The sequence below is a fragment of the Neomonachus schauinslandi genome, chromosome 2 (assembly GCF_002201575.2).
Source record: "Neomonachus schauinslandi chromosome 2, ASM220157v2, whole genome shotgun sequence".
In the NCBI taxonomy this organism is placed as follows: Eukaryota; Metazoa; Chordata; class Mammalia; order Carnivora; family Phocidae; genus Neomonachus; species Neomonachus schauinslandi.
This window is the reverse complement of record NC_058404.1, coordinates 146867721-146880089: the sequence shown is the minus strand read 5'-3', so window position 1 is coordinate 146880089 and position 12369 is coordinate 146867721. Positions and strand designations below refer to the sequence as shown.

Genomic DNA, 12369 nt, shown 5'->3' with positions numbered 1-12369 from the left:
ATATGTGCTCAGTATGATTTTGCTTTCTGATTTTCAAAAAGAGGCTGAAAACTCAAATTTTCTTATGTGAAATCTAGTGATTTTTAAATATTGGCAACTAATTAACATTAAAAAAATAACATTGTGCTGGCCAGAAAGCACATGTGTGTTATGTTCCCAGTGAGAGACCTGCGGTGTGGGGAATAGAAACCAAGCATGGTAGGGCACAAAGATGAAGTACACCGATAGGGTGTTTTCCCCTTTTTTTTCCTCATTCATAAGATAAGAATGAATAAATTAAACTGTAACAGTGATATCAGTAGTAGTATTTTTGTAAGTCTGATCTATATCCAAATTGGGCAGTTTTTCTTCCTCCAAATGAGAGCATAATGATAACTAAATCACATCATTCAAGAAAGAGAGCACGGGGGAAGCACCTGAGGCCAGCACGAAGAACGTAAGACAGGCAGCCACGTTAGGAAAATGAAAGAAAGCTGTGATTTTGAGAGAGTGGCAAGCTAAGCTCTGTCTTTCAGAATATATGGAGACTTTCTTGTGCAGATAATTTTTAAACACGTGGCTTTCCATGAATGTTCTTTTCGTTGAGATAGAGAAATTATGACACTTCCTATATGTTAGTTTATTGCATTTTTAAAACTGAATTGAACCCCTTTTCAGCTTCATAAGACTTAGCTTTAAAACACGGCATCTGAGATGAGGAAGAAATCTGTTAAAGTCTATTGTTGATCTGTCCTAGGTGAATTTATTTCCATATGCGCAGGTTTTGGGGAAAGTAAAGGATTCTGTTGTGTAACATATGTAGTAATCATGGGTATTTCGTCTGTGATAAATGTCATGGGAAAGGCCTTGCTGGTGGAGTAAGCAGTTTTCTGAGTTCTGCAGACTTCAGGAGAAACATAAATGCTTTCAGCGCATCAGGATGCTAGCTAGGTTGTCTGCTAAAAGGACCATTTGCTGGATGTCATTCCTAGGAGTTGACTTAATTCAATGTATCAAATTCAAACCTAGGAGGTTATGTGCCAGACATATTCTGCTTATTTTATTAATAGATTTTGTAACCTCTATTGATAATTTCACTGAAACTGTGAACTCAGTGTTTTAAGTCTGACTAGAAATATTGAAGGGTGTATTTTTCTTTCACTTCTGGTCTTTTTCTTTGAAGAAATGTATTGGCCAAGTACTGCAATTTGGTACTTGTAGAAGTCACAGTGGGTGGCAAAAACACTGAAAAAGGATAGAAAATTAATGATTGTTAATATGTATTTGTTGAACTAAATAGTCTATTATCTATTTCTTTTGGGCAAACTAATGCTATTAGTGAATGGATGCATAGATCTAAGCACTGGATTTATATAGATCTAAAATAGTCTGTATAACTAGAACTTAGCTAGTGGGTGTGTGCGACGTGCGTGTGCGCACACACCCAACTCAATCGTTTTATAGTGATTTTACATATCCCAGTATTTCAGTAGGAAACATTTTACCTGTAGTCATTATACTAGATTTTCTTGCGGTGGTAGATGACTTAGATTGATATTTCTATTGGTTTTATCTATTTTAAGGACTATAGAGTAAGGCGACTTAGTATGTTGAAAAGCATCTCAGTATAGAAAGAGCATGTCCTTGAACATACAGAAGTTTTGATGCTCTAGCAATAGAAATCTTGACTTGGCATCAGGACAACAAAATACTTTGTGGAGTTGGTGCTAAGTCCCGAATCATTTCCCAGGTCCATGGCAGAGGTTGATTTATTCCTTTGCAAATATTTATTGAGTGTCTGCTGTGTGGCAGACACTATTTTAAGTGCTGGGGATACAGATAAGTGACCAAAATAGATAAGAATCCCTAGTCTGATGGTATTTACAGTCTAGGGTGTTGATAAGGCATTCTTTTTCTATGTCCCCAAGAGATACCAGTAGTGGTATGTAGTGGGCTTACGTAGGGGGTAAAGTCCTCTGGGTCTATTTGACTTTCGAAACACTAGATCAAGACTAAGCAGAACATTGACATAGTCTGAAGTAATCGTCAATTATATCACATGCCTTTATAATGTGGCAGCGGGTTATTCTCAAAAGCACAAGCAGCTCAAATGAGTCAACCAAGAATAGTGTCCTTGCTTTTAAAGGCAGACAGCTCAGAGATGGTTCACATAGGGCCTTTATTGTCAGGCTACAAATAGACATGGGTGCTGGTACAAACATGTTGTGAAAACACAGATGAGTCACTGCACTGTTGTTGTTTAAGCAAACCCTTCTGCCAGCTTCTGTGCAGGAGGTCTTGCTTGCTCGAAGACAGAAATTTACATTTAGGCATTTCTTACAGAGCTGAAGTATATATATGTGGTATTAACACTAATCATAATAAAATATATGTATGTTTAGTATTCCTACATACGTACTTGTGTGTGTATCTATCCCCACATCATTAGAAGCAGATCTTGGGAGCCATATGGATCATTTCCTATGGACCTACGTTCAAAATGAAATAGTTGAAGCTACGATGGCTCCAAGTATAATCAATTGATAATGGCCACATGGATGACTGCACAAATTTCCCAACTTGGCACACCCATCGGAGCCATCAGCCTGCACCGAGAGGACTCTAAGGCTTTCAGAGGGGGTACTCATGGATTCCTTGGGCCTCTGGGGTGACTGAACTGCTTTGCCATGAGTTGACCATAGATTTATCTAGCATCCAGCCCTGGCTTGTGCCTATTTCCTGTTCCTGTCGTTCAAAAACAAAGGACTAGAGCATACGCTTTATGAGGTCCGGGAAATGTGCAACACTTTTATTATCCTTCTCAGTACACCCCACTCTAATAATGATCGGGTCCTCTTGCCGTGCTGTGATGTAAACAAAGGGTTTTCAGCCTCACCATCCTAGAAGCATGTCCTTTCCACAACTAAACTCTGTGACCATGCATACCGACTCACTGCACTGTATTTATATTCTTGGTTGCCAAGCAGGCTTACCGTTCTGTTCATTTAGATACTTCTGATTAAATTGTTAAACATTGATTTAATAAATATTTATGGATAGCTTAGTCTATGGGCAAGTTACCCATACAAGGAACACTTTTTGATACTCTGTGGCAAGTCTTTGTGTTTTTAAAAGTTGTTCCTAGCTTTATGGAACACAGAAAAATCTTTTAACTCAAATCAACATTGTTGATTGTGAATGACTGAGCATAGTCTAGAATGAAGAAAGTCATTTTAATTTCTTTCCCCAGAGTAAATATAATCCTATTTTCACAAACCTTTTAGCAAAAGGATACAGTAAGATTTTTAGAATTCTGTGAATTTTGTGTTATTTTTGGAGCCTAACGGAGCACATTTTAAGGAAATTTGTCTCATAATAGGGAACATTTATAGCTGGCATCTCCAAATTTGAAGCTTTATTTTAACATACTGCTGTGCTGAGAATATTTAATCAATCTGCTGAGGTTGGAAATGTATCATTTCTTCTTCACATATGATATTCCTCCCTAAGATAGATACTTCTTTATGAAGTTTATCATGTGCACTTTATAACATCAATTGCTTCATTATGGTGAGGACTGTATAGTAATTTCAACTTACCTAAGTGTTGCCCTTTGGCACCAAAATGCATTTCTTTCTTGAAGTGGAAATGTAAGGTGTTATGTTAATCTGCCTGAAACAGCCTTCCAGAAACATAGGAGAGTTTTAAAAAGTTAGGGAGAGATAGTCTGTTGGAATGATACAGGTGGGTTGTTTCGGTAGTCAAAAGTAAGTGTGTATTGGGGCACCTGGGTGGCTCAGTCAGTTAAGCGTCTGCCTTAGGCTCAGGTCATGATCCCGGGGTCCTGGGATCGAGTCCTATGTCGGGCTCCCTGCTCAGCGGGGTGTCTGCCCCTCCCTCTCCATCTGCCTCTCTCCCAGCTCATGCTCTCTCTCTCTCAAATAAATAAATAAAATCTTTAAAAAAATATAAATGTGTATTAGTGACAAAGTAAGGGGCCTGGCATTGCTTTCTTGCCTCCACTGTGTATGCTGGCTGTTCCTTCTCTGAGGAAGGAACTTAGGTAAATAATTTGCTTCACTTCATGTACAAGTTCTGAATTAAGCCTGTTTGATTAAGGTTAAGTCAAATGTAACCAAATTTTTCACTTACCAGAACATATTTGGTTGGTTTTTTCAACCGAAAGACCTTTGTCAACTCTGTTTTCTTGGTAATTAGAAAAGGATAGTGATTTGGGCAGGCTGGCGATCCCAAATGTGACATTCTTTTTTTTTTTTTTTAAAGATTTTATTTATTTATTTGAGACAGAGAGAATGAGAGAGAGAGAGAGAGCGCATGAGAGGGGGGAGGGTCAGAGGGAGAAGCAGACTCCCTGCCGAGCAGAGAGCCCGATGCGGGACTCGATCCCGGGACTCCAGGATCATGACCTGAGCTGAAGGCAGTCGCTTAACCAACTGAGCCACCCAGGCACCCCCAAATGTGACATTCTAAGACTATTTCGTGTTTGTCTTGAAATTATGTTGAAATACCTTTATTTTTAATAATATATAATTATGCATTGTAGAAAATTCAAACAATGCAGAAAAACTACATAAAAGGTAATTTTACCCTTAAACTCATCACTCAGAAATAACCATTATTAACATTTTCATGAACATCTTTTCTATATCTTGCAATGCATGTGTAAGGAGATAGATTGATGTATAAGATTTTATATAAATGAGATCATATACCTGCTGTTTCATAACATGACTAGCATTTAATGGAAGTTTTTCCACTTCAGTATGGATCTTGAACATTATTTTTAATGACTACATCTATTTATACACATGATGATGCATGTCCTATAATTTACCTAATAAATCCCCTATTAGTACACTTTCAATTTTCCCAAATTTTCTCATTTATAAACAAACTGTAGTGCTTAACTATGTTTTCATTCTTTGTAATTATCTCCTTAGAGTAAAATCCCTAGCAGAATGTTTGCAGGATATGCTTATTTTATTTTTTTATATTTGTTTTAAATTATACTCCCAAAGATTATACCAGTTTATACTACCACCAATAATGGACAGGACTGTCCACTTATATGCACTCTTTCAAAAACTGGATTTTGTCCCATATTCTCATTTTTGCCATCCAGTGGGTTGAGAATGATAGATCATTCTTACTCATTTCAAATTTCTTTGATTTTTAGTGAGGGTGAATGTCCTTCCTCATTTTTATTGACTATACTTGTTTGTATTTGTGTCCTTGGTATATTTTCCTTTTAGGTATTTGGTTTTTTTCTCATTGACTCATAAGAACTCTTTGTGTAATAAGGATAGTTTCCCTTTACTTATCAAAAATATCACAAATACGGGCGCCTGGGTGGCTCAGTCATTAAACGTCTGCCTTTGGCTCAGGTCATGATCCCAGGGTCCTGGGATCGAGTCCCACATCAGGCTCCCTGCTCTGTGGGGAGCCTGCTTCTCCCTCTCCCACTCCCCCTGCTTGTGTTCCTGCTCTCGCTCTCCCTCTCTCTGTCAAATAAATAAATAAAATCTTAAAAAAAAAATCACAAATACATTTTTCCTAGATCTATCCTGTGTCTTTTCATCTTATTTATGATTTCTTTTGCTATACAGATTTTAATTTGTATTCAAAAATCTTCAAGCTTTTATAGTTTTTTATTTTGTATATATATTTAGAGAGGCTTCCCCACTCCAAGATTAGAAAAATATTTGCCCACATATCTTAGTACTTTTATGTTCATTTAAATTTTTTTATCCATCTGGAATTGATTTTTGGGTAAGGTTATACTGGCATTTGATGTTTGGGCATTTCAGATGCTCTAGGCACATATTCGTAGCTCTTCAAACAAACAAATATTGTAAAGCCTCCCTGTCTTGCCCATTCATTCTGTTGGACTTGGAACTGTGGCTCTTTGGTGAAGGTTTTGGCTCATACTTTTCTGCAAGCAGAGAGCTAATTCATCTTTCAGTCTTCCCTGTTTCTTCAGTTTTTGCCGGACAGTGTAAACAGAAATCCTGTTTATGATGACAAAGCACTTTTAGGCAGAGTAGATGGCAATAAGGATTTGACAGCTGCGATCTGTCAGGACAGAAATCACTGATTTATAGGCTGTAGCTACACAGGTGAAATAAAAAATGAGGGCTGGCTATCCAGTCTTCTTCCCTAGTGCAGATGAATGGTCTGTGTCACTGGACCTTAACAAATGCTAGCAGGTCGTTCTGATTTGGCAAGAGGAAGGGAGGTTTTTTGAATGGGTGCACCTCAAATTTGAGCCATATGAGAATCACCTGGGGAACTTAAAAAAAAATATTGATTCCCCAGGCCTGATCTTCAGAGATCGTGATTTAATTGTTCAAGGTAGAGCTAAAGAATCAGTATTTTTTTTCTTTTAGAAAAAACAAAACAAAAAGTTCCCAGCTAATTGTCATGTGACCCAAATTTGATTTAGAGACTTGCATCATTTCTTCACTTTACTTGTAATCATGTGGCTTGGCTTTCTGCTGGGGACCTGCCATCAAAACTCCTGCAGATAATTCAGGTCTGCCGGCCTATTTCCAGTGGCCATGTCTAGATGGCATTAGGCTGCATCATTCTTCTTGGCTAGACTCCGCTAGAGAAATTTAATTTTATTATTCTACACAGTTTTTTATAAATTACCACGAACATGGGCTGAAATTTCTTTTTATGGTTAGAAACAGTTGAGTTTCTTTTTAGAAGCTTGAAATATTACAATTAAGTCAGTGAATACTTTATCATTTACTGCCAACAAAATATTTTCTTTTCCAAGTTTTACTTGGTTGAAAATTGTCAAAGACATAGAAAATGTTTTGTTTTCTTGGGCAGTTGTGCTGCATTTCTCCTGTTACTGCCGTCCACACTGCCTAAATGGTTGTGATGATTATTCTAAATAATGAATTCCTCAATAAAAAGGACATAAAACAAGAAGGGTCATTCTTGAGTGTTCTGTGAAGATACTGAATTGCAGTAAAGTCAAAGTTGACAGCACACATTTTTAATTTTTAAGGTTTCATCATCTTTTGAATGTGCTTGTTTGACATTAATGTGGACAGGCATGATGGCCCTGGGGCCCTTGTCACAGGTGGCTTCAAGACCTAAAATGCTGGTGTTACCAATTACGGTTGAATTTTTTTTTTCCCCTAAGAATCTTGTTCCTATGGTCTGACTTCTTTTATGCTTGATTTTTCTATTATGGGACTTGTGTTCATTTTCTCGACTGTTTTGTAAAATAAGGACCATCTTTGGTTTAACTTCATACCCTGATATAAAGAGAAAGACGTTCATAAATTGTTTTGGATGTGGGTTTTGACTTCACGTCTGTAAAGTAAAACAAACTATTCTGTTTTATTATAGCCAATTCCATGTGTTTAGTAACATAAGGAATAAAAAGAAGCAACTCTCAATGGCTGTAATATTGTCCCATAAGGCTTCTGTTGATTTGGGATTTGCTCGGGGATATGTTCAAAGTCTAAAGAGGTTTTTTTCCCCCCATTTCCTCTGAGGACTAATCTTCATTTTTTTCTTTTCATGTCACTCCATTCAACTTCCTCTCTCCATGTTTTCCCTCTTCTGACGAAAAGAGGACTAGTAGAGGCAGGCTGGAGGAAGAGGATGAAGCAGCAAACAAAAGAAAACCCGCGTTTCGTTGTATCTATGTTCTTAGCTCTTTATATATTATTGTCTTTCTTAGTCCACATCATTTTCCTTGAAATAGCAGTCGATTTTACAGAAGAGAGAATTAGGATGTGGAGAGGTTGGTGACTGAGATTTAATTCAGATATCCCTGACTCCAAGACATGCTGTTTATGCTGAGCCACCTGGAAGAGACACTGGAAATCATCTAGTTCAGCTTTCCGTCTTATATCTAAACAAATACTTTATGTATATGTTACTGTTCATAAAAAATGTATTATATATCGGAGACCATGCTAAACATTTTCCATGTATTATCTAATATGTATACTAACTGTTTAAAGCATAGAGAGATAAAGTAATTTGCTTAAAGTCATGGAGTGAGTAAAGGGGATAGTCTGGCGTCACTTTGAGACTTTTTTTGACTTCAGAGTCCATTGTTAAACTACTCAACCCCATGTTTCCTACACAAAGAAACTAAAATCGACAAACTTGAAGTGACATTCCCAAGATCACTGGCTCTTTGGGGACAGAACAAAGTCTAGACTCTAGATTTCCTGACTGCTGGTTCTTTGCTTATTCTACTCTTCAACAGTGGGTGATTCTTGATCAGAAATGGAAGGAGATGAAAGCCTAACCAAAATGGAGCTGGAGCACTTCGTGCTACCTGATTCTGCCACACCTCTGAGCTCAGCCACACACAGTCTCATGAACTGAATGAGAACTAATAGAGGCAGGGAGAAATCAGGGCTAAAAATGTCTTTATGAGTTACAGCTATTAGAAATACACACCCACATGGTATTTTCCTTTTTTATATTCGTGAACCCTGAGTATAATAAATCAGAAAACGGGTTTCTGATAGTTCACCTTATAAATTGCTTCAAATTCTAGTGAGTTGAACTGAAGTTTTTCAGTACATGAGATTATTTTTAAAGTATCTGTATTGTCAAGAGGAACATATCAAAATGTGGTGAAAATGGTGCTTTTCTCAGAAACACTGCAAGTATCTCTAAGCTTAAGCAAGTTTCCAGTGCAGTGTATATAATAAATCACCTGTCTCTGTTTCAAAATTGTCAGCAACAGAATGGAAACTGTAGCACTTACCAAAAGATCAAGTACTGAAATAAAAATAATCTGCCTTTTAACAGTCACATGGTTTCCATAAATCAAAGCCATTTTCTGGAAGAAATTCACTGTTATCTTTACTGAGTGAGCAGCAACGGCTGTTGACCTTTGATTAAGTGGAACCTAGGGTATGATTTGGGGATTTCTTCTTCAGTTCCTTTGGCGTTTTCTGCATGCCTACAGAGCACATGGAGGGATAGTGCACAGCTTGATGAGAGGAAGAAAAATAAGAAGGCCCCCAGAGACCCTGTGCTTGCCCTCAGAGAGATTAATAGCAATGTCAGATCAAGTAGAGAATTCTTAATCTCGCATTTCTTCTTTCTTCCCTCATGTTCTCTCTTACACCCCGGTGGTACTGTATTTTGATCGTGCAGTAGTCATGAGAAATAGGCACTTTTCCATGCTTGATAAAGAATGATGCAGTAACTTTGCCTGTCCCATATACCCAGAATATGGCTTGTCCTGCCACATGGAACATTCCACTCCTACCCTTTCATGTTACACACGCTAAAGTAAGTTATGAGAAAGATAAATTAAAAGACATTTAAAAAAACCCTCATTGTCAATGCACAGAAGGTGAAACACTGCATGTCCATGAAAATCCCAGCTGAGGGCTCACCTTTTAGCCTTGCTGTGGGTGAGGTTGTGGTTGTGTAGGAACCCATACTCCATACACTTGGTGTGCCACACTGAATGGGCATTTGTTTATATCATTTAACTCTTCCTGAATCTCAGTATCTTCACATGTAAGAGATCAGAACTGTTTGTTGGGAACAAGGGAATCTCTTCTCTGCATAAATACAACCTGGTTCTGCCAGCCTTGCTTGTTATTCTTCATTCTGTCCCTCTGAAGAAGAATGAGGTGGATACCCTGATGATGTATGGAATGGCTATAAAATAATGGGATGGCATTCTTCAGTCATGTCGTAGAGCTTACATCCATGGAAACTGGGTCCCCTCCTGCCAGACTTTCGACCTAGACTTCTTAGAAATAGTTCTGAGCTTTTTCAGAATGTGGGTGCTTACTGTGTGAGAAGCCAGTCTTATTTGTCAACCCTTGTTTCTTTTGCCCTTTCCCCACCCCAACCCCGTTATTACATAGTACCGTTCTCAGGATTATCTGTTTTCTGAATTGAACTCGACCCTTCAAAGAGGAGGATGTGCTGTTGCCAGTGCCATTTTAAGGAGAATATTGCTGGCTCTTAAGCAGTGTAAAAAATATTTTGCGTAGGGGCGCCTGGGTGGCTCAGTTGGTTAAGCGACTGCCTTCGGCTCAGGTCATGATCCTGGAGTCCCGGGATCGAGTCCCACATCGGGCTCCCTGCTCAGCGGGGAGTCCGCTTCTCCCTCTGACCCTCCCCCCTCTCATGTGCTCTCTCTCTCTCATTCTCTCTCTCAAATAAATAAAATCTTAAAAAAAAAAAATTTCGCATAATCACTATAATAAGGGTCTCTTCGGATGGCTTTTAAGTGGGTATAGCACTTAGTGTATTTAAGTTCTGTAACTTTTTTTTTTCATTTTGATATTTAAACTTTTATTGCTTAAAAAGACATTTTTAAAATTTGAATGTAGTTGACATACAATGTTGCATTAGTTTCAGGTGTAGAAAGAACATAGTGAGTCAACTTCTCTGCATGTTATGCTGTACTCACCACAAGTGTAGCCGCCATCTGTCAAAATATGATGCTATTACAGTATCATTGAGTATACTTCCTATGTTGTGCCTTTTACTCCTGTGACTTATTCATTCCATAACTGTAACTTGATTTTAAAAAGTAATTCCTGTGTAATCATTTCATTATATGATATGATAAATGAGTGAAAGTTGCTGGAGAACTTTCAGGGCTGTGGGAAGAGGTGGACAGAGGCTGACAAGTAGATAGGTTAACTGTTTGGTGGGGGGCTGGGAATGACTGAGTGGTGTCTCAGATTACCCAGAAATCCACTCTGCTCCAAACAGAGGGTGGTTTAGATTAAGAGATGGCTTGTTTTATGTAAACATAAATCATACTTCTATGAACAGGTAACTTATTGTTCAGTTGAAGAGGGAGATCTTCCTAGTACCATTTTGTTTTAGTATACACATATAGTTATAGAGATCACACAATTTTGCTCTGTTATGTAAATTAACCTACCATTAAATATATATATTTGTGTCTTTTATTTTATTTTATTTTATTTTTTAAATGTTTTTATTTTTATTTATTCATGAAAGTCAGAGAGAGAGAGAAAGGCAGAGGCAGAGGGAGAAGCAGGCTCCCCGCCTAGCAGGGAGCCCGATGCGGGACTCGATCCCAGGACCCTGGGATCATGACCTGAGCCGAAGGCAGACGCTTAACCATCTGAGCCACCCAGGCGCCCCTATTTGTGTCTTTTAAAGCTATAGAATATTTACTCATTTGAAAAATGTTTATCTTACAGTTTTATGGTTTAGATGTCTACCCTTACGTATGAATACAGGGGCTCTGTCATCTTTTTATATTTAAAAAATCATCCCTTGATAGAATACTATTTCAAGTTTAGAAAAGGATCCTCTTACAAATAAAAATGTGCTTTTCTAACTAAAATTCGAACTGATGAAAAATAGAGGATATGGACTAGTTTGCTATCGTCTGAGGCATTGGTCCCAAATGACATGATTAAGTAAATTACGATAATCTTTTAAGTCAGTGATACTTGATGGCTTATGTTTCCTTGTTCTTGTTTGGCTAAAGGAAAACAATGGGTTGAGTTTCCAGAGATAAAACCATAGGGAGGTGTGGCCACAAAGATTTATTTTTTTATTTTTATTTTTGTTTATTTTTTCATTTAACAGAGATAGAGAGCGTAAGTAGGCAGAGCGGCAGACAGAGGGAGAGGGAGAAGGAGGCTCTCCGCCAAGCAGGGAGCCCGATGCGGGCCTTAACCCCAGGACCCTGGGATCATGACCTGAGCTGAAGGCAGACGCTTAACCGACTGAGCCACCCAGGCGCCCCTGGCCACAAAGATTTAGTTATTCATGTCCCTACACATGTATTTCCTCTAAAATAAATTAAAGCTCTTCTGTAAGTTTACACTGGAGAAGGAATAGATAATAAGAATTTTTTTTTTTTTTTTTGAGTTGCTGTCTTAGGGATTGCAGGATAGAGGGCAACTTTCTTTTTTGCCCCCTTTGCTCCCCTCTCAAATCTTTCCTTTAGAAAAAATAGCTTTTGTATTTAAAATGTAACTACTCATAAGTACCTGCTATGTGCAAGGTGACATCAGGCTGAAACAAACACTGAAGGTAACCACAGAGAGAAGAACAGCCCCCAAAGTACTGAATCACTTCTACCCACTTGGTGGTATTATTACACAGTGTGATTTCACATACAGAAGCTTCAGTTAATATTTTTAGAATGGATCAGAGTCACCTCCTTTTGCCTTCTGTCATCAGCCGCCAGTCGTTATAATTCCTGTAGTTCTTTGGAGTGGGCTGGCAGCCCTTGGAGTAGGGAGAAGTGACTAAATCATATGGTGAAATACATGGTGATATTCCTACTGGTAAGAATCTTAATTCTTCACGTCTATTTGCTGTGTTTGCTCTGGCCTTCGTAATAGCATATTCATGTGCTTAATT

At 38.1% G+C, this 12369-nt stretch overlaps 1 protein-coding gene across 1 annotated transcript in view; it reads left to right on the top strand.

Annotated features, from left to right (window-relative positions):
- The window catches only part of SLC4A4 (solute carrier family 4 member 4), a 346412-nt gene that overhangs the window by 241330 nt on the left and 92713 nt on the right, over positions 1-12369 (top strand). The window lies entirely within an intron of this gene.